This window comes from Triturus cristatus, chromosome 8 (assembly GCF_964204655.1).
Source record: "Triturus cristatus chromosome 8, aTriCri1.1, whole genome shotgun sequence".
NCBI lineage: Eukaryota > Metazoa > Chordata > Amphibia > Caudata > Salamandridae > Triturus > Triturus cristatus.
In genome coordinates, this window is record NC_140591.1 from 1,186,608,522 (window position 1) to 1,186,633,767 (window position 25,246).

The window sequence follows — 25,246 nt, forward strand, 5'->3', positions numbered from 1 at the left end:
CGTGGCGGTGCACTAGAGATTGGCTAGTTTTGATAATAAACACAGCCAAAGAAACGGCCGACCTCCTAGCTATTGAAATATTAGCACTGGAAAGTCAATTGAAAGTGGGAATACAGGTCACTGTGTACAAAAAGAAATTAGAGGAAATTACTAAGAATCTTAATGAAATCAAAGATGATCTGGTCAAGTTCAAGGTCAATAAATTGAAGAAGGATCTTGATAGATTTACTTTAGAGAAAGTCTATCCATATACATCTGATGAGTATCAAACCACTCTGAACAAGAAGAAAGATAAACGAGGACAACGAGGATGGCGGAAAGACACAGACGAGTGGACCTCTAATTCAGATGAATGGAGTGACTCTAATGATTCAGATCCTGAATATACATCAGCTAATTACACGAGGCGTGGAAGAGGCAATCCACAGACATATCCACAACAGACCCCGTGGTGGCCACCACAACCATGGCCTTATCCACCTCCTCCCTTCCATTCAGGTCCACCATTTGGTGGACCCAATTACCCTCCTTTTTTTGGCCAGGCCAGAGGAAGAAGAGGACGGCGAAGAGGATACAACAGGGCGCGTGCGACGAGCACACAACAACAAGTGAGTTGGGATCCCTCGATAGAACAGAGAGTGACTCGGAGTATGACAGCGTCCATAAACGACCCGATAGCTTGATAGTCAATCTGAGTGGAAAAAATTTGACAGAACTTGAAAGTAAAGTCCTATCTAAGGGACTTGGTTTTGTTCCTACTAAGTTAGGGGACAAATTTTTGATTCATAAAGAGTTTTCGGATTTTTTTCGAAAAGTTAGACTACACTTCTTTTTTTCTGATAAGGATAAATCTGAGATGAGCTGTACACCGAACACGGGATTGAGGAATAAATCCACTTTTGTACCGTCACTACAACAGATACCTTCAGAAGTGCATACCTTTGAGAAAGCAGTTTTGAAGGAATATGAACTGAGTTTGCAATTTCCTAAAACAACATTCTGCAATATATCAAACATAGAACGTAGGTGTATTCAAGAATTGAGCAATGATATGAACATCACGATAAAACCAGCAGATAAGGGCGGAGCTACCGTCATTATGAATACGACCGATTATCGGAATGAATGCCTTCGACAACTTGGTGATACAAAGTTCTACACAAAGATTGGCCAAGACCCCACTTCCAGGTTGCAGATATGCATTGGTACTCTGGTAGAAGAAGGAAGGCAGGAGAATTGGATAACCAAGAATGAAGCAGAATTCTTGGTGCAGATACATCCCAAGACTCCTGCTTTCTACATTCTTCCTAAAATACATAAGGTCCAGAGACCACCCCCTGGGAGGCCGATAGTCTCGGGCATTGGCTCAGTATTGGAGCCTCTGTCCAAATTTGTGGACCATTTTCTTCGCCCTATAGTAGCGGAGATGCCGTCCTATATACAGGACACCAAGCATGCCCTATCTCTTCTGGACACAGTCTCCTTAGATCCGGCTACGTCTTTGATGGCTTCATATGACGTAGAGTCACTATATACAAACATTCCACAGGATGACACCTTACAAATCATTGCACTCCTGTTAGAGAGTCATCCACGTGATGACCAGACACCAAATACTTTTGTAATGCAGTGTGCCAGGCTGGCTTTGAAAGAGAATTTTTTCTGCTTTGAAGGGAAGCTATATTGGCAAACGACTGGCACTTCTATGGGCAGTACGTGTGCTCCCAGTATGGCCAATCTGTACATGTATCATTTCGAGACCAACATTATTTTTGATATTAGCAATCCCTTCTCACACCAACTGAAATTGTGGAGACGATACATAGACGATATCCTGGTCATCTGGGAAGGTGACCAGGTTTCGCTTGATGCGTTTTCCGTGTGGCTTAATACACGAGATCGCAATTTGAAATTTACTGGTGAATCCAGTAATAACACCCTGTCATTTTTGGATTTGAGTTTATATCCCAAATATGGTAAAATTCAGACTGAATTGTATCAGAAACCTATGGCGCGAAATTCATTGTTGAGCTTATACAGCTTTCATCCTCGAGCACTTCTGAATAATTTGCCTGTAGGTCAATTTTTGAGGTTACGAAGAAATTGTAGTGAAATAGCAAGATATAAACTACATGCTAAGAATCTGACTGATGAACTAATATCTCGCAACTATCCGAGTAAATTAGTACATGGTGCCAACAAGAGAGCACGTAATAATCATCGGGAGGCTCTGTTGGAATCCCACACTAGACCTGAGAATAAAAGGATGGTCTGTGTCACTACTTTTAATGATCAATCAAACAATGTCAAGAGAGCAGTTAATAAAGCTTGGCACATCTTGAATACAGGAAAGCTGTCCCTGGAAAGACCTCTTTTTGCTTTTAAGCGGAGTGGCAATTTAAGAGATATGCTAGTACACACTAGACCCAGAATTGATATACGAGAGAAAAGACAATTGACCATATGGGGTGCAACATCAGTGGTGGGACATTTCCCGTGTGGTACATGTTCTGTTTGTCCTTTTACTCGAAAAGTGACACAGCTTGACCTAGGTCTTGAAACACCTTGGACATTACAGACACACACCAACTGTAATACTAGTGGGGTCATTTATATGATCACCTGTCCATGCCTTTTGGTATACATTGGAATGACCACTAGGAAGGTCAAACAAAGGATGATTGAACATAGGAGTGCGTTTCGATGCAGAAAAACTAACACCTGCATGACTAGACACTTTGTTGATAAGTCACATACGGAAGATGACTTTACATGGGTTATTATTGATAAACCTAAGTACCATGTTAATATGGGTCCTTTGGAGAGAGTTCTGTTACTTAGGGAACAGAGGTGGGTGTTCCGCTTGAAAAGCCATATTAATGGTCTGAATGAAGACATACCGTGGAATACACTGTAAATTTAAGATTTTGGCAATTTTTTGTCTTACACAAAATGTTCCACGTGCTGTTTCTTCACATGGCTGCGTTATATCCCTGTAATCTGTTGCCCCTGAATGTCTTTAAATCTCTTTAAATCTCTATTATCTGCTACACCTTTATGTCTTTGTGAATTCTAGACTCATATGATAACTATGGGACAATATTCTTTCTTTGTGCCTATATTGAGTTTAGTACGCCTTCAAATCAGATATGAGACGAGTCACTTGTCACTGTATTCCCTTTAATGATATGTGACTAGGCGATACATTCTACAGGTAGCTACTGTTCTTTATATCTGTAGACTGGGAGTGAATTCTGAGCAGATGTCTTCTTATCTTTTCTTAATTACCTTGAAAAAGACTCTGTAATAAGGCAACTAACTACAGACCCCAGAATGCATTGGGTTTAATTGAGCGGAGTGCCGTTCCAGGTCCTGTTTCTCAAGATCAGCGTTCCGTGTTGAAAATGTTGGTATCAAAAAGAGCGCTAAAGTTTGAAGCGCTAGACACATTTGTATATTATTTTCATATATATCTGTCACGCTCGTAGAATGAGTCCATTTCGTTTTTTTACTTGCACTGAAGTGGTTCGTGCAACCGGAAGTAATTTGGTACACTTCCGGGTTGCACGGCCGTGACTGTAGCAATTCACATTCAAAAGAAGGGATGTTCACTGGCTATCGTCGGCTCCATTTGGGAGAAGTTGGCGGCGTAACTTGGTGAGCAATCCGTCTATTTTCTTAGACTCCTTTTTCTGTGGTGTTGACCGTTAAGCCACAAACCGATTGTACGAGTGGAATAGAGCCAGTTAAATAGGCTTAACACTCGGGGAGGTTTGTTTTACTGACTTGGGCTTTTGTAGAATAGAAACTATACACGTGTGAGGTGTATATGTTTTTTTGCGTGATGAGTAAGAGTATTTCAACAATATGTAAACATATTGGTCTATCGACTTATTACACAAGAGCCCTAACCAATTACGTTGTAATAGAAAGAGATGCTGTTAATGTTGAGTAAACGAGTGGATGAACTTTCAATCGGTTCATTTTCTCTGTTGTTCTTCTTTTTTACCCCCATATTGAATTTTATTTCGATCCTGTGTACAGTATGTTGTGTTGCCACATAGTTGATATGCTGAGTTAGATTACGGTGTTAAGATGTATACCTTTCATGTTTTCCATACTCTTAGATACCCGCTTAACTAAGGACCAATGAAAGGTATTGGCAGGTATTGATCTGCTTCATGGTGAGAATCATTCTCTTACTATGGTTTGGTGTTTTGCGCCACTGGGATGTTATTTGACACGGATTCCACATACACTGGGTGATAGACACGTTAGGTGTATGTTACAATTTGAAATATTAAAGTGTGTTTTCTTTTGTGTTACAGTAAGAAGACCAAATTGATGTTGGTCTCTCAACACCTACGAATTATAAGTATGGTTTTTATTATCAATCTTTAAGCAGAGTGACAAGACAATGGTCCTGATGAATGCCATGAATTCACCTCAGTTTGGCAGAAACATGTTGACCTGACCCAGTCAGATAGGAAACTTTTTATCCCTATCGTCACACTCCTTATTTTAAGTCCCATCCCTAAGGGAGAGCTAATAAATAATTTTTCTCCTTAGAGAGATGGTTTTAAATCACATCTGATATTATTTGCACTCTGCCCCCCACTCACAGACTCACATTGGAGTGCTAAAAACACCTCAGCTCCTCTCCTAAGGGAGAGTAGAAGCCCACACAGTGTACCTTGCGGACACTGTGTGCAAGAGGGGACCCAATGATGAAGCATGTCACCATCATGGTGAGTGAGGGTTCTCGTCTTTAAAAACTAATATTTTTGAAGGTGTGTGTTCTGTACACTTTTGTAATTTACCTTTGATATCTTCTCCACTACGGTATTTTTTTGTGAGTTTTGATACAGGAGTAATACCGTGTGTGGATTAACTCTCCTCTTTGACCTTATCGTGAGATACAAACTTGTAGGTTACCCCACACTCCTTCCACAGAGACTTCATATAATTCGAAATGAAGTTGTTGCCCCGGTCTGACACCACCTCTCTGGGGAACCCCATGCGGGAGAAAACACCCATCAGTGCCCGTCCCACCACGGGGGCCGTCACTGTGCGGAGAGGGATGGCTTCCGGGTACCGGGTGGCATGGTCCACCAACACCAGGATAAACCTGTTGCCCATGGCTGTCTTGGGGTCCAGTGGCCCCACAATGTCAATTCCCACTCGCTCAAAGGGGGTACTGACGACGGGAAAAGGTTGGAGGGGAGCCTTCTGCTTCCGCCCACTTTTCCCACTTGCCTGGCAAGTTTGACAGGTCCTACAATGGATATCTGAATGCCTTCTCATCTGGGGCCAATAAAAATGGGTGACAAGCCTGTCATAGGTCTTGTCCTGCCCCAGGTGTCCAGCTAACGGAACGTCATGAGCCAACCCCAGTAGGAAGGCTCTGAAGCGCTGGGGTACCACCAGCACACGGGCTGACCCAGGCTCAGCAGCCTTAGGCTCGCTATACAGGAGGTCGTTCTCCCAGTAGATCCAATGTGATCCTGACTGATCACCTGTCGTTTGGGCTGAGGCCTGCTGCCTCATACCCACAAGAGAAGGGCACACTTTCTGCTCAGCACAAAATTCCTCCCTGGAGGGACCACCATCCTGCTGCCAATGGGTCAGCTCGGGCAGGTCTCCCAGTTCGGCCACTTGTTCTCCTGTCGGTTCCAGGGCATCCCCCTCAGGGTCTGCTCCCTCTTGGACCGCGGGAACGATGGGGGACATTTTCTCGCGCCCCCTGCCTCTTCTCTTCACAGTTGGGACCTGGGCCGTACTTTCAGGCTCCAGGGCCCCATCAACACCCTTACTAACTGACATGGACCGGGTGGTCGCACACACCCACTCAGGCAGATCCAACATTTCCAGATGCGATTTTCTCTCCACCTTAGCCCAAGGGGAGTCCTCCAAATCATTGCCCAAGAGACAATCAACAGGCATGGCGGGCCTCACAGCAACCTGAAGAGTACCTGAGACCCCCCCCACTCAAAAGGAACTTGAGCTACCTCACACTGACTCTGTGAGTTGTCAGCAGCTACAACGGGGTAGAATGCATGAGGGACCACCTGCTCTCTGGACACCAAGTGACACTTGACAGCTGTCACACTCGCTCCGGTGTCTCTGAGAGCTTCCACCCTATGGCCATTAATGGTCACCCACTGCCTATATTTTTTAGTGTTATTAGGCAGAGGGGTTGGAGGGACCATTTCCACGTCTCCTAAAGAGACCAGGGACATTTCTGCGGGACCCCACCCACCGGGGGCACCCATCTCATTCCCTCCCAGGGCTACATTCGTCACCTGACGAGGGGGTGCACGTGGTGGTGCATTGGAATCCTTCAAGGGACACTGGGGATCATAATAACGGTGTCCCACCTGCTTACAAGCGTAGCAGGTCATGGGGCCCCTTGGAACAGGTTTACCTGTCTGGGCCTCTGGCTTCTGTCCAGGGGGAGGCTGGGAACCCTTCCCTTGGTTCCCTTGGGAATTACTTTGGGGCCCTTTCTGGAACTCCCTCTGTTTACCCCTGTCCCCCCCACTCTTCTGCTGGGGACCCTGCCCACCTTTGGCTGAGTCTCCCACTGGACCCTTGTGGATCCTGGTACTGACCCAGCGGTCCGCCTCCTCAGCAAGTTGTCTAGGGTTAGATATCTTGCTATCAACAAGGTGCTGGCGTAGCTCTGGAAAACAGTTATTAGACAAGTGCTCCCAAGCAAACAAATCATAAAGAGCATCATAACTATCAACCTTGCTACCCTTTATCCAACCATCCATGGCTCTGCAAAAAAAGACACATATTCAACCCACGTAGTACCAGGCAACTTCTTACATTCTCTAAAGGTTTGTCGGTACTTTTCTGGAGTTAAGCCATACCTCAGCATTAAAGCATTTTTCATATGAGTATAAGACGCCCTTTCCTCTTCAGGCATGCTCAACAAGGTATCTCTCCCTTCATTTGTAAAGCGGCTCCACAACCCCGTTCCCCAATCTTTCTCAGGGACCCGGTGGGCCAACAATGCTAACTCATACGCTTTAAACCATTGGCTAATATCTTCATTCTTACTATAATCTTTGATCACATCTTTAGGAAAATAAAACCTACTTTCTGCAGGCACAGATGGAGTGCTGCCACCAGAGGGATTCAACTCTAAACTCTTTTCTTTAAGTTCCATCTCCCTCAACATCTTCTCACGTTCAAATGCTAACTTCTCTCTCTCAAAATCTAATCTTTTGCTCTCCATTTCAGCTTCTCTCAGGCTCTTGGCTTTTTCCAATTCCAACTGCCCTCCTAATTTAAGTTTTACCATTTCTAACTTGTACCCCCTCTCCCTGTCTTCTAATTCTTCAGGAGACAGGCTCTTAGAGGAAATACTGCTGCCGGGAGATGACACGTGCCCATTCATATCCTCTTCCTCTTCCTCTTCCTCTTCCGGTACCACCACCGGATCAGAGGGATCTCTGGCCTCTAACCAGGCCTTCAGCGCTTTAAGGAAGTCGTCTCTCAATCTGAGACCTGTGGTAGGAACTTTAAACTGCTTGCAATATTGCTGTAGCTCCTTTAACTTGTACTTATTGATCAATTTCTTGTCAAATTCCCCCACAACACTCTCAGCAGGTGCAGCAGCTCCGGCATTCTCCATGGTCAAAACTGGCAGTGTTTAAAAAAAAATAAGCTCCAGGAAAGCGGAGAACAAAAATAGAATATCCTACCAAAAACAGATTGTGGCTGCGTTATGGTCTGCTTTCTCTATGTAGCGCACACTAATCACTGCACATGAGTCATAAATGCAAAGTTCAATCCTCACCGCTGACCACCAATGTTAGAACCGGCGGTCTCTAGTTGGCAGAGGTATACACTTCTGACAAATAGGGACCTACCAACTCTAGTCAGGGCAAGGGGATTACACACTCAGATAACCCCTGCTACCCCTTTGGTAGCTTGGCAGAGCAGACAGGCTTATCTCAGAGGCAGTGTGTTAAGCATTTATGACCACATACAGTAATAAAGTGAATACACTACGGATGGACACGACACAGAAGTTATTATAAAAATAGTATTTTTATATAAGGCTTAGCACAAGACCAAATAACGACAAAAATATACCACAGTCTTAACAAATACTCTTTGGAAGGAAAAATAATAGTTCAAGTAAGGTTTCTTCTTGGCAAATAGTTCTTTAGTAAAGGATTCTTCTGAGCACAGTTCTTTGGCAACAATGTAACCCCCACAGGAGTCACACGACGTCGAGTCTACAAGATTCCCAAGGTTCGGCGTCGACCGCGAGGAGCGCTACGTCGAGCCTGGAGTTGCAACAGACCCCACAAGTACAGTACCTTGAGAAACGAAGAGAACGATGATCCATGGCGTCGAGCGTGCCTCGGAGTCGGGTTGATCTGCAGCGGCGTCGAGGGTTGTCGGGCCGGAGCAGCGCTCACGGCGTCGAGAAGGGCGTCGAGTCGATGCGATCAGCAGCGGCGTCGGGACGGGGTCGCTTGGAGGTGGAGCCGATACTCACTCCTCCCTGGCGTCGATACCGGCGTCGAGACGGGGTCACTTGGAGCCGGGGCCGATACCCACTGCTCACTGGCGTTGCTGCTGGCGTCGATCGGGCCCGGCGGCCGGTGGCCGGCGTCGAAGGCTCGGGACACTGGAGCCGTTACTCACGATGTCGAGCTGGATTCGGCGGCGTCGGCGGCGTCGAGACTGCAGATTCTCCCTTGTGTACTGGAAACAACACTTTCCAGCACTTCAGCAATTCAGTAGATGGTGAAGTCCTTTGGCCCTGTGACTTCAACAGGAGACTGGCACTCTTCCAGTCCTTGGAGATTTCCTAGCAAGTGTTCAGAGAGTACACACCAAGTTCCTCTCTCCTTGTTCCTTGGCAAAAATAAAGAAGCAGCTTTCAGGTTCCTCCACAGCAAAACAGCACTCTGGCAGAAAGGGGAGGCAAGTCCTTAGATCAGCAGGCTTCTTGTCCTTGGTACAGGTTTCCTTGTCAGAAGTGATCTGAGTTCTTGGTTCAGGGGTCCTTCTCTTATACCCCTTTTCTCCTTTGTTCCCTTTGTCCAAGCAGGGAAATTCCCCCCATCTCAGGTTCGTTGTGGGTGTTGCCAGGCAGAGGCACCTGGCCTATTCACTGGGCAGGGCAGAGTCCTCAGCCGCCCAGCAGGAGGCGGAGCCAGTATTGTCACTGGCAGGAGCAGGGCTATCAGTCGCCCAGCAGGAGGTGGAGCCAGTATTGTGTCAGGCAGGGCAGGCTACTCTTCCCTCACTCTATGTGTAAATGCCTCATTCACCCCACACTGACTCATTCAGACTTCTGGAGCCACCCAGCCCCTGACACACACACCAAACCAGCAGAGACCGGTGGATAGTTGGACAAGAAAATAGCCACTTTCTGAAAGGGCTATTTTCAAACACAGAATCTAAAAACCATCCATCCTAAAGGGTGTGCTATTAAATTCTGAGTTCAGGGATACTAAACTCGACATGCTACCATGCTCCCTGAGTCAGATAGATTATAATGGAGTTAATAATCAGTCTGCCCAGTCTGGCCTATTGGAGGCAGGTAGCCCTTCAATAGTGAAAAACGAAAATGGCTGTAATTCACTATTAGGTCATGCCACACACATCAGGGCATGACCTACCTTTTACCAACAATGCACCCTGCCCTAGGGCCTACCATAGAGGTGTCTGAAATGTGGCAAAGTGAAGGTTTAGAGACTGGCAAGTAGGTTTCCTTGCCAAGTCGACATGGCAGTCAGGGACTGCACGCAGGCTCTGCGGTGGCAGGCCTGAGACACATTTTACAAGCTGCTTCTGTGGGTGGCACAACCAGTGCTGCGAGCCCACCAGCAGCAATTAACTTACATGCCCTTGGCACACGCAGTGCACTAGACTAGGGACTGAACAGTAAGTCAACCAAGCCAATCATGGTAACACCAATCAATGTAACAATTTAACATAGGGAGCACTTGCACTGTGGCACTGATCAGCAGTGGCACAGTGCCCAAAGCAATAAACCAGCAAAAACATCGTAAACAGAGGAGGCAAACAGAAAAAAATGGAGGAGAGACTCATGCCAATGATGCCAGGTCTAACAGAAACCTAAATATATTACAGGATAATTTAACAGGATATTCTATTTAGGGAGTTTAAAAGGTTTCAGCATAGTATAGACTTCTGTAGAAGTCTTTGAAAACAAGGGAACAAGTGTTTTGTATAAAGCTTCACACTCACAGAAAAGCAGCGAGGACTGTTCCTCTCCAAGTCAAGAAAGAAGCTGAATTTACCACACTAGTTAAGACAACAGAAGTTTCAGAAACATTCTTCTCTTTTCTCACACGACCAGGAACCAACCAAATCATTAGTTGAGAGGAGCGTCCACACCCTCATTGTTTCCCATTGATTTGACTCTGGGACTGTAGATCGCAACCTTGAACATCTCGCCATCCTGGTGAACAATGAACAAAGTCTCTTCTGACCATTAGACTTCCATGTCCTCTGCCAAGTTCCTCCCTTCAGGACTCACTATCAGCAGTCTAATGCAAATAATAAGCCTTTCTCCAGCTAACAAGAAATATGATAAAACACCTGCAAAAGCAAGAAAGAACATACTGGCAAAGCCAAGCATATTTCTGTTGAGGCCTATAGTCGGGCTAAGTTAACCCAGCAGTCAGGATAAACTTGAATACATGACCCTACACATGCATGTATAACGTATATAAAACTGTAATCTCTACAATAATATTTCATTAGTACATTTAAGTGCTTCGCACACGTTAAGGAAACCAAAACACACCGGGCCCAATTCACAAAGGTAAAATTGGACCAAAAGTCCATCTTCGATTAAAAGTCTAACTTTTCTACTTTTCGGTATTCACTAAGGTAAAGTTCGACCAAAAGTCGAACTTTACTCGTAGTAACTCACCTTTGTGAATACCGAAAAGCAGGAAAGTTAGACTTTTGGTCTATGTTAGGCTTTTGATCTAACTTTACCTTTGTGACTTGGACCCACAGTGAACGTAATGTCGTCTATAAGTGCATAATTGTGACAAATAAAGAGTGGAGACTAAATAACGCTGCTGACACCTTTTACTAGAGGTTGATCTTCAGTCCAAAATCTGGAGCAATATTTTCTGGGCACACTTCGCTATATATTGGCGACGCTGTGTGTGAGTTTCACCCGGCTCTCCACAGGGCCCATGTTAAGATGGAAAGAGATCAAGGTTGAGCAAGGTACATTGCAAAAAATACAGGACTTCACACTGCTTAAACCGAGCATCCTAGTAAGGGGCAGTTCATTGTACACTCTGGGCTTGGCATAAGGCGAGTACGGAGGGCAGCTCTGATTTTATTGCTTTCACCTTCTTTTCCTTTATCACAACCCTGTGTTGTCGGCCAGTAAAAAAAAGTCTGTCATAGAAATGATGCAAGTAAGAGACATTGATCACGTGGGCTTTTTTTTTAAAAAGGATGTGTTCCTATCCATGGGCAGTTCAGCAGCAAGAAAGATTCTGATCCATTAGTGATTTTCTCTTTGTGGCACGCGATAGGCGGCACGTGGCGCCTTTGTATCATTTCAGCATGAACTACCTGAGCTTGCCCCTTTAACACATTTCGTTTTCGCTACACAGCCAAGCCAATCGGCTCTAAATTGTATAATCTGTTTGATGAAGCTCTGCTGCAGATCGTACACCTTGTACGGCGGTTGGAGCAGGCAAAATCATTGTTAATAATGCAACATTATTGCTGTATCCACAGAAAGCATGCCCCTGAATTACCAGCACAGATTTACACTTTCAATTTCTGGATAGTACGTGTTACAGTCCAGCTTGATTACGCCATTGATCCCAAGACTCGCTTTAATTCTGTTAGCCCGATGCAAACCCCAAGGCTGCCACTTGCCGCATTGCTACTAAGACCTGTCGTCCACGGGATATTAGGGGCTAAGTGCCGGAATAGGTAATTGAGGAGGAAGCAGGTTCTTGATGAAATAATTGTACGGATGGTTAATATGTACAATACGCTGGTGCTATACCCAGAAGCAAAATGTCGACGCGTGGGGTTGGCTGGGTGACTGCTATGCTGTATGCACTAGGGGCCGTATTACAGAAGGTGCCCCGGGGTGCAACAGGTGTTTGCGCCTGCTTTGCAAGCCCGTAGGGCACTCTAGTATTATAGAAGGGGACGCAGACGCTTGTGCGTCCCTTTCTATAATACCAACAGCGCTGGCGCACTTAATGCGCCAGCGCTATCTTCAGAGGGTGTTCCGTCATTTGCATAGGGGCGTGCCCTATGCAAATGAGGGAATTCCTTTGACTCTGCACTCACGCCATATTGCAGATACAGGCGCAGATTCAAAGAAGCCCTCGGGAGGTGCACTGACAGTGCGCCATTTAAAAGGTGGCACACTGTCAGTGGGCCCCCTGAGAGCAGCCCTCTGCAGGGGGTAAAGAGGGTCTCGTGGATCCCCCAGACATCCTCTGGCAGGCGGGTGCAGTCACTGACTGCACCCGCCTGACAGGGGATCTCTAATTCCCTTTGAAAGTGCAGTCTGGTGCTGCCTGTACTATGAAAACACGGATCGGCTGCTCCGTTTTTTCACATGTATGCCTTGCCCTGGGGGCAGCGCATACATCATAATAGGGCGCATTATAATTGTTGGCGCCTGGCGCACCTTTTGAGCGCTGCGCTAGGCGCAAACAATGATAATGTGTAACACGGCCCCCTGGTGGTTATTATTCGGATGTCTTCTTTCGGTGAGACAACGGTACACCTTAATGTTTGATATAGAATAATTGGAATAACCTTATATTGTTCAATATTAAGATTGCTCCCTGCCTGGACATACATTGTGTGTGATGTTTTGTATTTTATGTGAAAGTCCAAAATTCCAATATATATAAATTTGTTTTTTAAAAGTACTCGAACATAAGAACACCATTCGAGCAAAAAACGAGGGGCAAGGATATAGTGCATCCAAGACGTTCCAGCTTTGCACAGTTATATAGTTATTTCGGTCCTCTGCCCCTGTCCACTTGGTCATCAGCGTTTCAGCTTCTTGATTGTTCTGAGGATATCATTCCGGCATAACTGTTAATGAAGCAACTGTGTAGAAATAAAATGGAGACAAGTGGGAGGAGGATGTAATTTTTTTCAAGTACAAGTAAGAACTAGAGGTCAAAATGTAATCTATGTGAATTGGTGGGTCCCACAGACCTGCAGTGCTCTGTGGAGGCATAGACACTTGAATTAGGGGTGTTGGGGTTTGCTGCAGCACCCCCACAATAATTTGCTGAGGTTCAGAAGGAGAATCAACAATAAAGATACGTTTAAAAAACAGAAAGGTCCAATGTCAGGCTATGTATTTTGACAAATTGCAGCTTATTTTTAACATGGAGATTGGTGTATACTCTTCTTTCTTTGACTGGGAGTTTGAAAGGATGGACAGTAGGATACCAATCTTTTTTTTAACGCACAACATTTAAATACCTGTAAATTAACTCTATACATTTCAAAATATTTTAGCAGATAGGAAAGTGTGAATGAAGCAAATTTGGGGGGGGGGGGAATTCTGAAGTGTGGTGGTTACAGATTTTAATAGGATCAAAACACTTTACTCTGTGATGCACAAATGATAAATATTCAGTGAAACCCAAGTTCTATACATTATCTTTTGTACGATATATATGGTTTTATCAGCAAAACTGCTTTTTTGTGCAAAATTAGAGGCTGTTTCAATGGAAAATGTGTTGCCTTTAAATGAGTGTGCTACCACACCTTGCTTTAGTAATATATATGCACCTCTGGCTACATACTACACCCTTACCTTTCTCCTGCTGAATGGGCATGGTTTATCTGCTACACTTGTTCTTTGTATGATGCTTGGATTTTCCCAATCCTTATGACTTCAGTGATGTAACGCTGATGGCTGCACCCCCAATCTGAACATTGTTCCAGCACCACTGAGAAGAGGCAATGTGTAGCTCACTGCAGTCATGCGTCCACAAAAATTGAGTTCTACGTGGGGCTAAGACCAGTGGCAACACAAAGGCCCCCACACCGCCGTGGTGTGGGGGCCCCGTGCTCTGGGGGCCCCTCTTGGGCACAGGCAGGCCGCTGGCCTGAGACCTTTGGACTGGATCCGGAGTGTGGGGGGGGCCCCTGCATATACATTGCAGGGGGGGGGGGCTTCAAGTTTCGTTACCCCACTGGCTAAGACTGGACTAGAAATGTTTTTATGAGAGACATCTTGAAAGTAAGCATAAGGCCAATCAACATTCAAAGTGATTGATGGTATACACGAGCACACAGGTGAGAACATGTTGCCGATACTTACAGAAATAAATATTAGCCAGGTTCCTGTAATCAGGAATAAGAAGTGATGTATACCAAAAAACATATGAATAGCCTTTGCAAATTTTGACAAAGCCACACAATTAGTGCTCACTAGTAATGAGGGCCGGGAGCCGAATAATCTCTTTCTAATGTGACTTGATAGAAGGAATAAATCATGAAAGTCTTCAAAGCTCTGGAATAGGTAACTAAATTACCTGTGCAGATGGAGGCAAGAGGAAAAGGTATCTGTTTAGGGACAGAATACGGACCTTATAAAACCAGCCCCGTCACAAGTAGTAAATGTGCAGTCTTACTATTACATCAAAGGAAATTCAGTGGCGCGGAGATGCATGACAATAAATACTTTAGGTGTTGACCAAATTCTGCCGAAGTTTTAATTTTAATAAGAACTATGAAACTGATATTTTGCATGTAACTATGCAAATGTTGCAGAAAATACCAGTGACCTCTTACATTAGAAATGGACCAATGAACAGAAACGAGAAGACCAGTTATTTCTGGATTGCAATAGAAAGAAATCCCTTGTAAATGCGCACTGTAGATCATAGAATGGGAAAATGGATGATGTGTAAACAGTACCATGCAATATTGTCGCCTGAGTGCAGCACAGAAGTGACACAGTGTTAAATTCACAACTATAGAGATAAAAATTGTGTTTATGATAGAGGCTTCTAGCTGCAGATGCTTCACCTTTTGAATATTCCCCAGCCATCAGACTGGATCCAGAAACCTTTCCATAGCACTTCTGCTCGCCAGAAGGTGGCGCCGTGTGGCTCCACACTGATTCTGTTATGCTTCGGAAGTGGCATGAGGAGCCTATTTAAGCACCAATGTTTCCACACCACCAGACGCAGATTCAGAGACACCTTCTTCAAGATTTGTTTCGGAAGCATACCACAGTGTGCAAGGATATCTACCACTAAAACCGGTTTTAATCCCTACAAGGACTGTCACAAGCAGTGACCGATCTTCACTAGGTTTGCCTGTGGTGTCTGACTCTTCGGATCTCTACCGACTCCCTCTGGCACTTCTTCGCACCCCACATAGCAGAGAGGCCTGTCCCTGGAGCTACCACTGGGGGGTTTGCCCTTGGTGCCAGATGTGCCCTCGAGCCACTTCTGCCCAATCTCACAGATTACCTTAGTAGTCAAGGGTTTTGATGCTGGCCATCCAGTCTGAAAGACACTGTAGGGTTTCCGTGTCATTCTTGTTAGACCCTATTGAGTGGGGCTGTATATTGCTTTGTAAGCTACATTTCTCTACATATTTGTAAGTTAATACCTGTATGCATGATGGTTGCCAATTTATGTGCACTTGAATAGTCCGGTGTTGGGCAATGTGTAAAGCCAATGTTAAAGGGAAAAGTTTTCAGCAGCTCATTGGGGAAAGCATACCAGATTTCATAGGTTTGATATGTTTATTATGAAATATTATGACAAAGCCAGTAGTCCTGACCTACTTATTGTGAAAAGCATGTGTTAAAGACAATAGATGTTTAAGCAAGAATTTCCTCAGTGGACGTTAAACGTAATTCTGCATTTGAGTAAAAGTGTTATTTGTATGCTATCGAGAACTGTCTGTCCCTTGTTGTAGATTACATAAGTGTTCCTGGAGGTACTTGGTATGATTCTCAAAACTAAATTGGTTTTCTTATCCCTAGTCTGTAAATATTTTGATTCAAGCATGTCTGCTTGGAGAGCATGTGTTCGTCTGTCCAATGTTTCAGAGAAAACGTGGAAGTTTTCAAGTTATACAGTGGTTTAACTTGCTCAGCATCATGGGGTTAATAAGCTCCTCTCAAGTTTCTGTGCCTGAACAGCTGACAATACCTGACTTATAGCCAGCACTGATCTTTCCCCATAAATATTACTTAGAATAATGGAGGACACAATAGCAAAATTACCATTTAACTTAATTCCCAATTCCAGGGCTTCTGCAGTTCCGTGTTAATTTTGTACCTGTTTAGTCACCTCCGGAAGTAATGCCAATGAGGGTGTTCCATGCGTAGTAGTGTAAGAGTAGACACGCAATAATAATTCTATGTTAATCGGGGGGTGTTGTGTGAGGGTAGACTGTTTCTAACTGGTTGTTCTTAAAAGCAATACAGAAGGCTACTTCATCATGCTTTGTGGATATTTTTCCCCATGATAGTATTTGTCTGTGGTCCCATTGCCTGAATGTCAACTTGTTCCTGAGGCATAGGTCCTACTGGAACCTGTCTAGTATTTTAAGTTCTTAATACATATTGTAAAGGTTGGCTATACATCATGACTAAATTATTTAATAGTGGTACTACCTCTGCTGTAGTTAATGGACCTGGATTTGGATATGGTGTATAATCTGCCAAGACTGGTTAGGTAGCCCCCTCATTGCTCAGAGGGCCCAGTCTGACATGTCTGTGTATGTGGTAGCGCAACTGTAAACCAATTGTGATGTTCGTGGTATGTAAGAGGAACTTCTAAATGGTCTAAGTATTGGTAGGTTTTGTATTCATTAGGTACTGCCACTGGTCGGTATGCAGAAAAGGTCATGTTTAAACATCAACTTTCTCTCGCTCTACCCATGAATAAAACGTTTCATATGCAGAAGCAGCTATAACAAAAGTAACTGCCCCCCACATATTGGGGGACTCCATTTGCTTGGAGATACTGTGTACCTGCCTCTCTGTATTTAGCTCCTATTACAACAGAAAGAACTGCCATTTGAAGCGAACAAATTCAAACAATATGAATTGTAACTGGGAAACTGCAGATGGGGATTTTACCTTTTGAATTAAGCTCGACTAACCCACAAAATAATAATAATAATAATAAAAGGGATCTTGTCATGCGCGAACATAGCCCAATGGGCGTCAAGGCGCCTAATTCCAAATCCAGCTCGTAACAAAGCTCCTGCAGCTCAACCTGTGTAAGCTCTAGAAAAGCACCAAGTTTTTAGGGCCTTTTTAAACAGCGCTAAAGAGGGCAGGGTCTTCAACTCTATCGGCAAGTTGTTCCAAAGTTGTGGAGCAACAACTGAAAAGGCCCTGGCTCCCCATCTGGTGAGCTTAAAGCGAGGAACAACAAGTTGAAACAACCCTGAAGAGCGCAGAGGCCTTGAGGGGCGGTAACGAGTAAGCAGAGAGCTGATAGCGCCTTTAGATTCATCCTCCAGTGCTCTATATGTCAAACACAGAATTTTAAAATAAATTCTGTGCTGAATAGGCAACCAGTGAAGGTCTCTCCTCGCAGCAGTAGCAGAAGAAGCCCTGGAAAGATCCAGGACAAAACGTGCGGCAGCGTTCTGCACGATTTGCAGTCGATGTATAAGGCCCTTGTTGGCTTCCATGTAAAGAGAGTTGCAATAATCCAACCTGGAACCAACAAGGGCGACTGCAATCTGCTTACGAGCTTGAGGTGACAAATAGCTGCGAATTCTATTGAGCGTCCTGATCACGCCCCAGCAGGTCGAAACAGTCCGATTCACCTGTAGGGACATCGAGAGTGAGGTGTCGAACATTACACCCAGATTTCTGGCAGATTGAGATGGAGTCGGGCAGATGCCAAGAGAGGGAGGCCACCACTCACTCGACCAAATCTCTTGGTCCTTCCCGAAGATCAAGACCTCAGTCTTGTCGCCATTTAGCTTCAAGGAGTTGGCAACCATCCAGTCTGCAACATGTTGCATGCAGGACCTGAAGCTAAAGGCAGATGTTATGACAGAGGATTGAGTCAGCGAGACCATAATCTGGGTGTCATCGGCGTATGATACCACCTCCATCCCCTGCGATCTTACTAGTCTAGCAAGGGGGGCCACGTAGATATTAAACAGGGTGGGACTTAATGCCGACCCCTGTGGCACCCCACATTGCAAAGACTTTGCAGGGGAGAGGTGGTTGCCGAGCATCACTCTCTGTTCCCTATCAAGGAGAAAGGAATTAAGGAGACTCAGTGCCGGACCAGTGACACCTGCCTCACTAAGCCGAGATGTTAGAATGGCAGGAGACATGGGGGTTCCTAATTTTTCATGAAGGAGTTTTTTTTAACCTGGATTACAATGGATATCTCTGTATAGTTGTATTGATGGTTCTTTTGAGGGTGCTCATTCAAGACCCCTCAACCCTCCCCCGCCCCAAACCCCGCAAAATCAGAAGCAGACGTTGGGCTCCATGTTACATATCTTAGGGTTGTACCATAAGTCTAAAGATTTAAACCTTCCTACCCAATAACTCAAGGACTGAGCTCAATGTGCTATGTATGAGGAAGATGAATCTTGTTTACTGCACCCTGCACCGCTTCACAGGAGAGGTGTGTATTCTAGTAAATGAAACCGCCCCCCTTTCAGCAGTATTCAGAAAACAAACCTTTCGCACAAGAATGTCACTCTCTGGCATCTGTACTAATGATGATAAAATGTATGTTTAAAAACATTAATTGTATTTTTCTATCAATAAGTACATGTGCTATGACCAAAGAAGATAGGAAACAGACTCCTATTATTACAGTTAACAGGAGAGTGATCTCGACAAATGTTTCAATTGTGATTCACAGCAACAGGTTCCCTAATTCCTACACCCACTCCTATCATTCACTACTCTGAGAGCATGAAAGTAAGCTTGAAATTGACTGCGGGGAAATTGCTACAATTGTTACTCTTCATACGTGTAACACAGAGGGCCTCTATTGTCAGACCTTTATCCAAAAAAGCAAGGAGGAGGGAGCCTTTCATAATTAGATTTCAGCTGAACTCAGTTACAGCTTCCTAGGTCCAACCAGGGCCCAGGAAGGACAGCAGTCGATAAAGAATCTTACTTCTCTCTGTACAGCTCTAGCGCAGAACTCTGTCTTCTATTATATAAACACGGAGGCTTGGATAGTTAAACTGACCACTGTGTAATCTAACTAATGAGCGATAACTAGAAGGACAGAAATGTAGTGTAAAATTCTTTCCCGATTCAATAATCTTGGGATGCGTCACCTCTGTGCACATCATCATTGTTAATATATATATATTCACTTAAAAAACCATAGGTTTCACACATGTTATAGTTAGGTGGATATTTCACTCGTAAAAAAAACAATGAAATTCCCCCGTTATAGTTAGTTCAGATAACTATAACTCGCGCGACTGCAATCCACTACTGATGACGTCACATATTACATCACTCATGACATGGTCAGTGGCATCATTCATGACATCACTGATGACATCATCCTTGTGATAGAGTGGCAGCCGCGTGAGTTATAGTTATCTGAACTAACTATAACGGGGGAATTTCATTGGTTTTTTTAGGAGTGAAATATCCACCTAACTATAACATGTGTGAAACCTATGGTTTTTTAAGTGAATTTGCAAGGTTTTTTAAATGCTAATTCCTAACTATAACGTGTGTGAAACTTATGTTTTTTTCAGTGAATTTCAAATGTTTTTTAAATGCTAAGTTATGTATGTATTATTTTTTTAATATATTTATTTTACGATAAACTACGTATTTTTTGGTTTTTCACCGTGCGCGCATGGTGCGCGCACCCCCGCGATTTAAAAAAAAATAAATTTAAAATGTTTTTTTCTGCCTTCGGGGTCCTTCAGGGACCCCCTGACAAAGGCTAGGGGGTCAGGAACTCTCTACCCTGCCCCCTTTTCACGTTCGCCACCTTCCTTTTTCACTCTCGCACTGAAAACAAACAAAATGGCGGCCGACACTTCCTGATTTCGACCGATTCGAACATTGACTAACATGTAACCACCAATCAGAATTACGCTCGCGCACGTTAGGGTGCTCCCACGGTGCGCGCACGGTGCACGGCTATAGATATGTATGTGCTTTTAACTGCAATTTTCTCAGGAACTACTGAACAGTTTGACTCCATATATGCAAAAGGCACATCCCTGAGCTGAGGACTACCTCTCTGCCAAATTTCAAGTAATTCTGTTCAGCCGTTCGGGCTGTACCTTGGACTAAAGGTCCCTATGGAAAATTGCATGGGGAAAACGCGTTTTGGGACCCCCCTTTTTTCTCAGCCCCCGCTTGACGAATCCCCCCGAGACTTTCAGGGTAGGAGCGGAGCGCCCCACCTATTTTGAAAATTTCTCGAGGATTCGTCAACCGGCGCCAAAGTTATTCCAAATAGAATGTTGCGGATTTCCTATGGAAACACGGTCCTAACTATAACTATCTACTGGCGACCGCCAGTAGATAATATATATATATATATATATATATATCAGACTACCCTAAAATAGATATTCCTAGGGCACCTCGGCCAGACATGTCTCGTATGCTGCTTAGTTAACCAGAAAATGTCATTGATGAAGCTGCGTGTGCGCTTGTGTCATATAAACTTGTGAAATAACTTATGTATAACTGAAATCAGACTAACAATAAGTATCTTTGAATAATGGAGTCTGGTGCAAGAATCTACATCACTGCAGTGTCAGGGCTGATTAACCAGTCCTTTATTTTTGAATTTTCTCCTTTTATAGTTTTCCTTCCATTTCAACTCTTCTCGTCTTTTTGTTACTGTTTCTTAAGAGTACACTAGAGCTCTCCTAGCAGTGCTAACTGGCCACTTGATGGCCGCTCATTTCATCTGCAGTATGCTGCATCCCACGTGTCATCTTCTCCAAACCAGCAATGGAATGCTGTATTCTGTAGCATATCATTGCTTCACCATTCCAAGATGGCCAACACATTGGTTCTTACCAATGCCATGCTTGAACTTTAAAACAATTATAGACTATTTCCAATACCTTGGAAAGATGGACACTTGCTACTGTCATATGCCCCCCTTTTCAGAAGCCAGCATTTTTTCTTTTTTAGGTCTTGCTTGAGCCAGTGCATGCGCTGCTCTGCGAGACATTTAGTAAGTGGATTTTCAAAGTGCTACCCCATGCTTTTGCTGGCCTCTAACTTGCGGTTACGCGTGCGTAGCCGCCATCTGGCTTTCTGTAATGGCATTCCACACATCGCTTGATCAGGCGCCATCTGGCTTTCCTTTCGAATGCTCCTCCCCCTCCCCCCCACAGAGCGAGTCCAGCTCTTCCCGCTGGCTGCTGCTGCTCCTGGCACCATCTGGCCACTTTCACTTTCAGGGCCGCGAGGCCCCACAACTTTCACGCCCGGCCACGCGGCCAATGCTTTTTAAAAATATCTCCTTTTAGCGCGCGCGCGCCTCCTCGCTCGCACCTCTGCCCGTCATTGCTTCCGTCTATGCTCCTATTTAGCACTTTATGCCCGCACTGCCCCTCCCCACCACAGACAGCAATCTGGCTTGCCCGCGCTGAGATAGGCTGCCATCGCCCAGGTTGTGACTGCTTCATCTCAGTCTCGACTGACAGCCACGGCGGAGCTATCACCAATGTAAATGCAATACATATCCGTTGCCAAATAAGGGAACACAGCTAGAGCGTATTATCGACTCCATAGCTAATAGGCACTTCGCAATCTTGTAACATTTTCTATGATTGGCTGACGTGCGTCGAATGCTCCAATCCTAGGTCACCTTATACATTACCAGGCCATCCCACTTCAAGACGATTTTCAGAATATGGTTTACCATTGCGTCGGCTTTTATGCGATGCGATCCGGTAGTTTTGAAATCATGTTCGGGTGAACATTAAGCTGAATTCAAGAACGACCCCTGTAAGTAGTGGGCAGGTGGTCACCTATTTCCTTTGCACTGAACAGTATATGTTCTCTTATAAAACTAAGGGCATGTAATATAATTCACAGTTTCCAAATGTAATTTTAGAAAGAGTATATATGATTTAGCCAAATGTTATGTACGTTTGTATGCCCAGAGTCACTCAATTTGGTAATGCGGAAGGTAGGGTTTTCGGCCACACAGCATCCAATTCCTCCAAAGAAATTAACTACTCTTTTGCTTGGCTTTACACGACCCTGTGTGCCATTTGCCGCATGTTTGTTCTTTGTCAACAGTTCGTTTCTCTCTTCTCACCAACTGTATCTCCTTTACTGTTTTGTAAACTATTGCCACTCACTCGTGTGACTTCTACTGTCCTCACGCCCCACTTTTTCTTGCCCTTTCTCCCCTCTTTCCTCTGTTTTCTCTGTCTTTTGCCACCCTCGGTGTCTCTATCTTTGTCTCTTGTCATCTACTTTCTCTCCCCTACTGTTATTGACAGTACTGTCACCCTCTCTCACACCTTCTCTGCCCCCTGGTCTTCAGCCCTTCTTCTCGTCATATATCTAGTTTTTTTGGATTCTCTCCACTACTCCTATCCATCACCATAGTCCGATTTCAGTATTTCCCCCTCCAGCTTTATATTCTCTTTCCCCTGGAGCTGTTTGCATCTACTGTTTGTCCACCCAAACTATTTTTCTCCAATCCTTATTCTCCCTCATTGTCCCTCTCCCATGGTCAGGTCCCTTCTTTTGCTCTTCATTTGTCTCCCCTCTAACCTAGTACGTGCGCGCACCACTCCCTGCTGGGCTTGTCCTTTCTTGCGGCTGTCTTCTACTTTCTCTTTCCCTCTGTATCTCCCCGTCTCTCTTTACATATATTTCTTTCCTCCAAGAGTGGGTCTGGTTGAAACATCTTCACTCCTCTCATGCATAACATTTTTTGTCTAGGCAATGGCTGCATACGTTGTATAAAAACCTGTCTGAAGCTCTGATGCCTTTAACATCTATGTAATGCATGTCTTCAAGACATGCGCTATAAACATCTTACTAAAGATCCTTCCAACAACATATATCAGCTAGCACAAAACAGTTATTGTTTGGGTAAAAAAGGAGGATTGTTTTCAATCAGAATGTAATTGCTGCTTTCCAGATCTAAAGAGAGATGGACTTCTATTCAGTGTATGTCACACACACGGCTTAAATGCCTACCACTGCTACTGGTCTGTTCTTCATGTAGGGAAGCAACAAAGTCCTTACTCTTTCCACAATAGTACTGCTTTCATTGACGTAAACACATGTCAAACCACCACCTGCTTTGAAATTCTAAAGTTTTCATTTCCATTTTTCAAAGCAATGTGGAATGAAGAGAATGAAAACAGTATTTAACCGTTGTCAATGTACTCTTGTCACATTTTTGTCTTTCAAAAATGTAACAACCCTTTAGGTCTCTCTCTCTCTCTCTCTCTCTCTCTCTCTCTCTCTCTCTCAATATCTCTCAATATCTCTCTCTCTAAAGCTCTCCCCCTCTCTTTCTAAATCTCTCGCTCGAAATCTCTTGCTCGAAATCTCTCGCTCGAAATCTCTCGCTCGAAATCTCTCGCTCGAAATCTCTCGCTCGAAATCCCTCTCTCGAAATCTCTCTCGAAATTGCTCTCTCGAAAACTCTCTCTCGAAATCTCTCGAAATCTCACTCTTTAAATCTCTCTCTAAATATCTCTCTCTCTCTCTCTCTCTCTCTCTCGCTCTCAATCTCTCTCTCAATCTCTCTCTCAATCTCTCCCTCAATCTCTCTCTCAATCTCTCTCTCAATCTCTCTCTCTCAATCTCTCTCTCTCTCAATCTCTCTCTCTCTCAATCTCACTCTCTCAATATTTCTCTCTAAATCTCTCTCTCAATCTCGCTCTGTTAATCTCTCTCTCTCTCTCTCAATCTCTCTCTCACTCTGGTCAGTTGAAATGCTAGCTGTTTATTTGGGAGTAGGACGTAGCTGATACTCAACAGTTACTATGTAAACAAGCATTGGCATAGCCAATAGGTCTCGCCTTGGGGACCTTATAAGTGTTTAGCCATGCAACGGTTGATGTTGTAGCACCAAGGATATTGTGCTGCATAACTAAATACCTATAAGGTCCCAAAAGCGAGACCTATTGGCTATGCCAATGCTTGTTCTACTTGTGTTCTTGTAAATTGTCTTGCATGTGTTGAGTTTGTTTGCTGGTGTCAGACGGAGAATGAAAGGATGAGTCAGTGGGCTGATAAATTAATGCATTAGTGCACAGATTAGTGATTGAGTGTGTGTATGACTTATTGAATGCCTACCATCATCAGTGACACAAAAGGCACTTGTATTCATAAGTCAGACTTATTGGTTTGCCAATGCTTGTATTTTAATTAACAGATGTTACTATCATCCAGTTTAATGGCCCTCAGTTTACAGAGCTCAGAAGGCTAAAAGGCTGAGTCTGCTTTACCTGCAGTCCAAAATTGTGTCCTTCATATCACCGCAGATGCGCAGTAGCTCCCTGAGCCATCTTGCCTGCCTAAATAAAGTCAATGTAGTCAACTTGGTCGGTTGCACAATGATGCTATAATTTCACCCGTGAGTGATGTTTAATGATCATAACATTAAAGTATGTTGTAGGCTTTCTGAAACCTAGATATATACTACTAAAACACATCTCAATGCATAGGAGAATTCTGGGATTCTGTGTATGCATTTTTATTAACTTTACACCAATACTGCCTTCACCAGCATTACATGCAACAGGCAATCTGCATTGCTTGACTTGTGGTTCACTAAATATTTGAAAGAATCCTTTGGAATCATTAATTTCTGTACGTCTGTTGTGTGAGATGCCGTTGGCTGTGTGGAGTACCTTAATAGTAAACAACTAATTTAGACAAGGCCTGGATCTAATTATGCAATATGACGCTTTATTCTCACTAAATTATGTATGCATAAATAAGATTATTCTATGTGATGCTGAATTGTGCATCCTCCTTTGAGGTGTCCAATCATTGTAGCACAAGGCATAGTATATATTATTCTTGACTTCACCTTGTATGAGTATATTTAATGGTGCTGCTGACTACACATTTTATTTTTGTTTTTATGCACAATTAAAACAATTAAAAAGAATATTATTGTGCTAAATAATGTAGTTTTTCAACATAAAAACTGAGATGTAGTATTATTTGTTCTGTAGCAGCATGGTAATGTTTTCAATGTGATTACAATGCAGTTGCTTATTCCCTGCC

At 44.0% G+C, this 25,246-nt stretch overlaps 1 protein-coding gene across 2 annotated transcripts in view; it reads left to right on the top strand.

The window, feature by feature from the left end:
• The window catches only part of OCA2 (OCA2 melanosomal transmembrane protein), a 1,032,003-nt gene that overhangs the window by 756,946 nt on the left and 249,811 nt on the right, over positions 1 to 25,246 (top strand). The window lies entirely within an intron of this gene.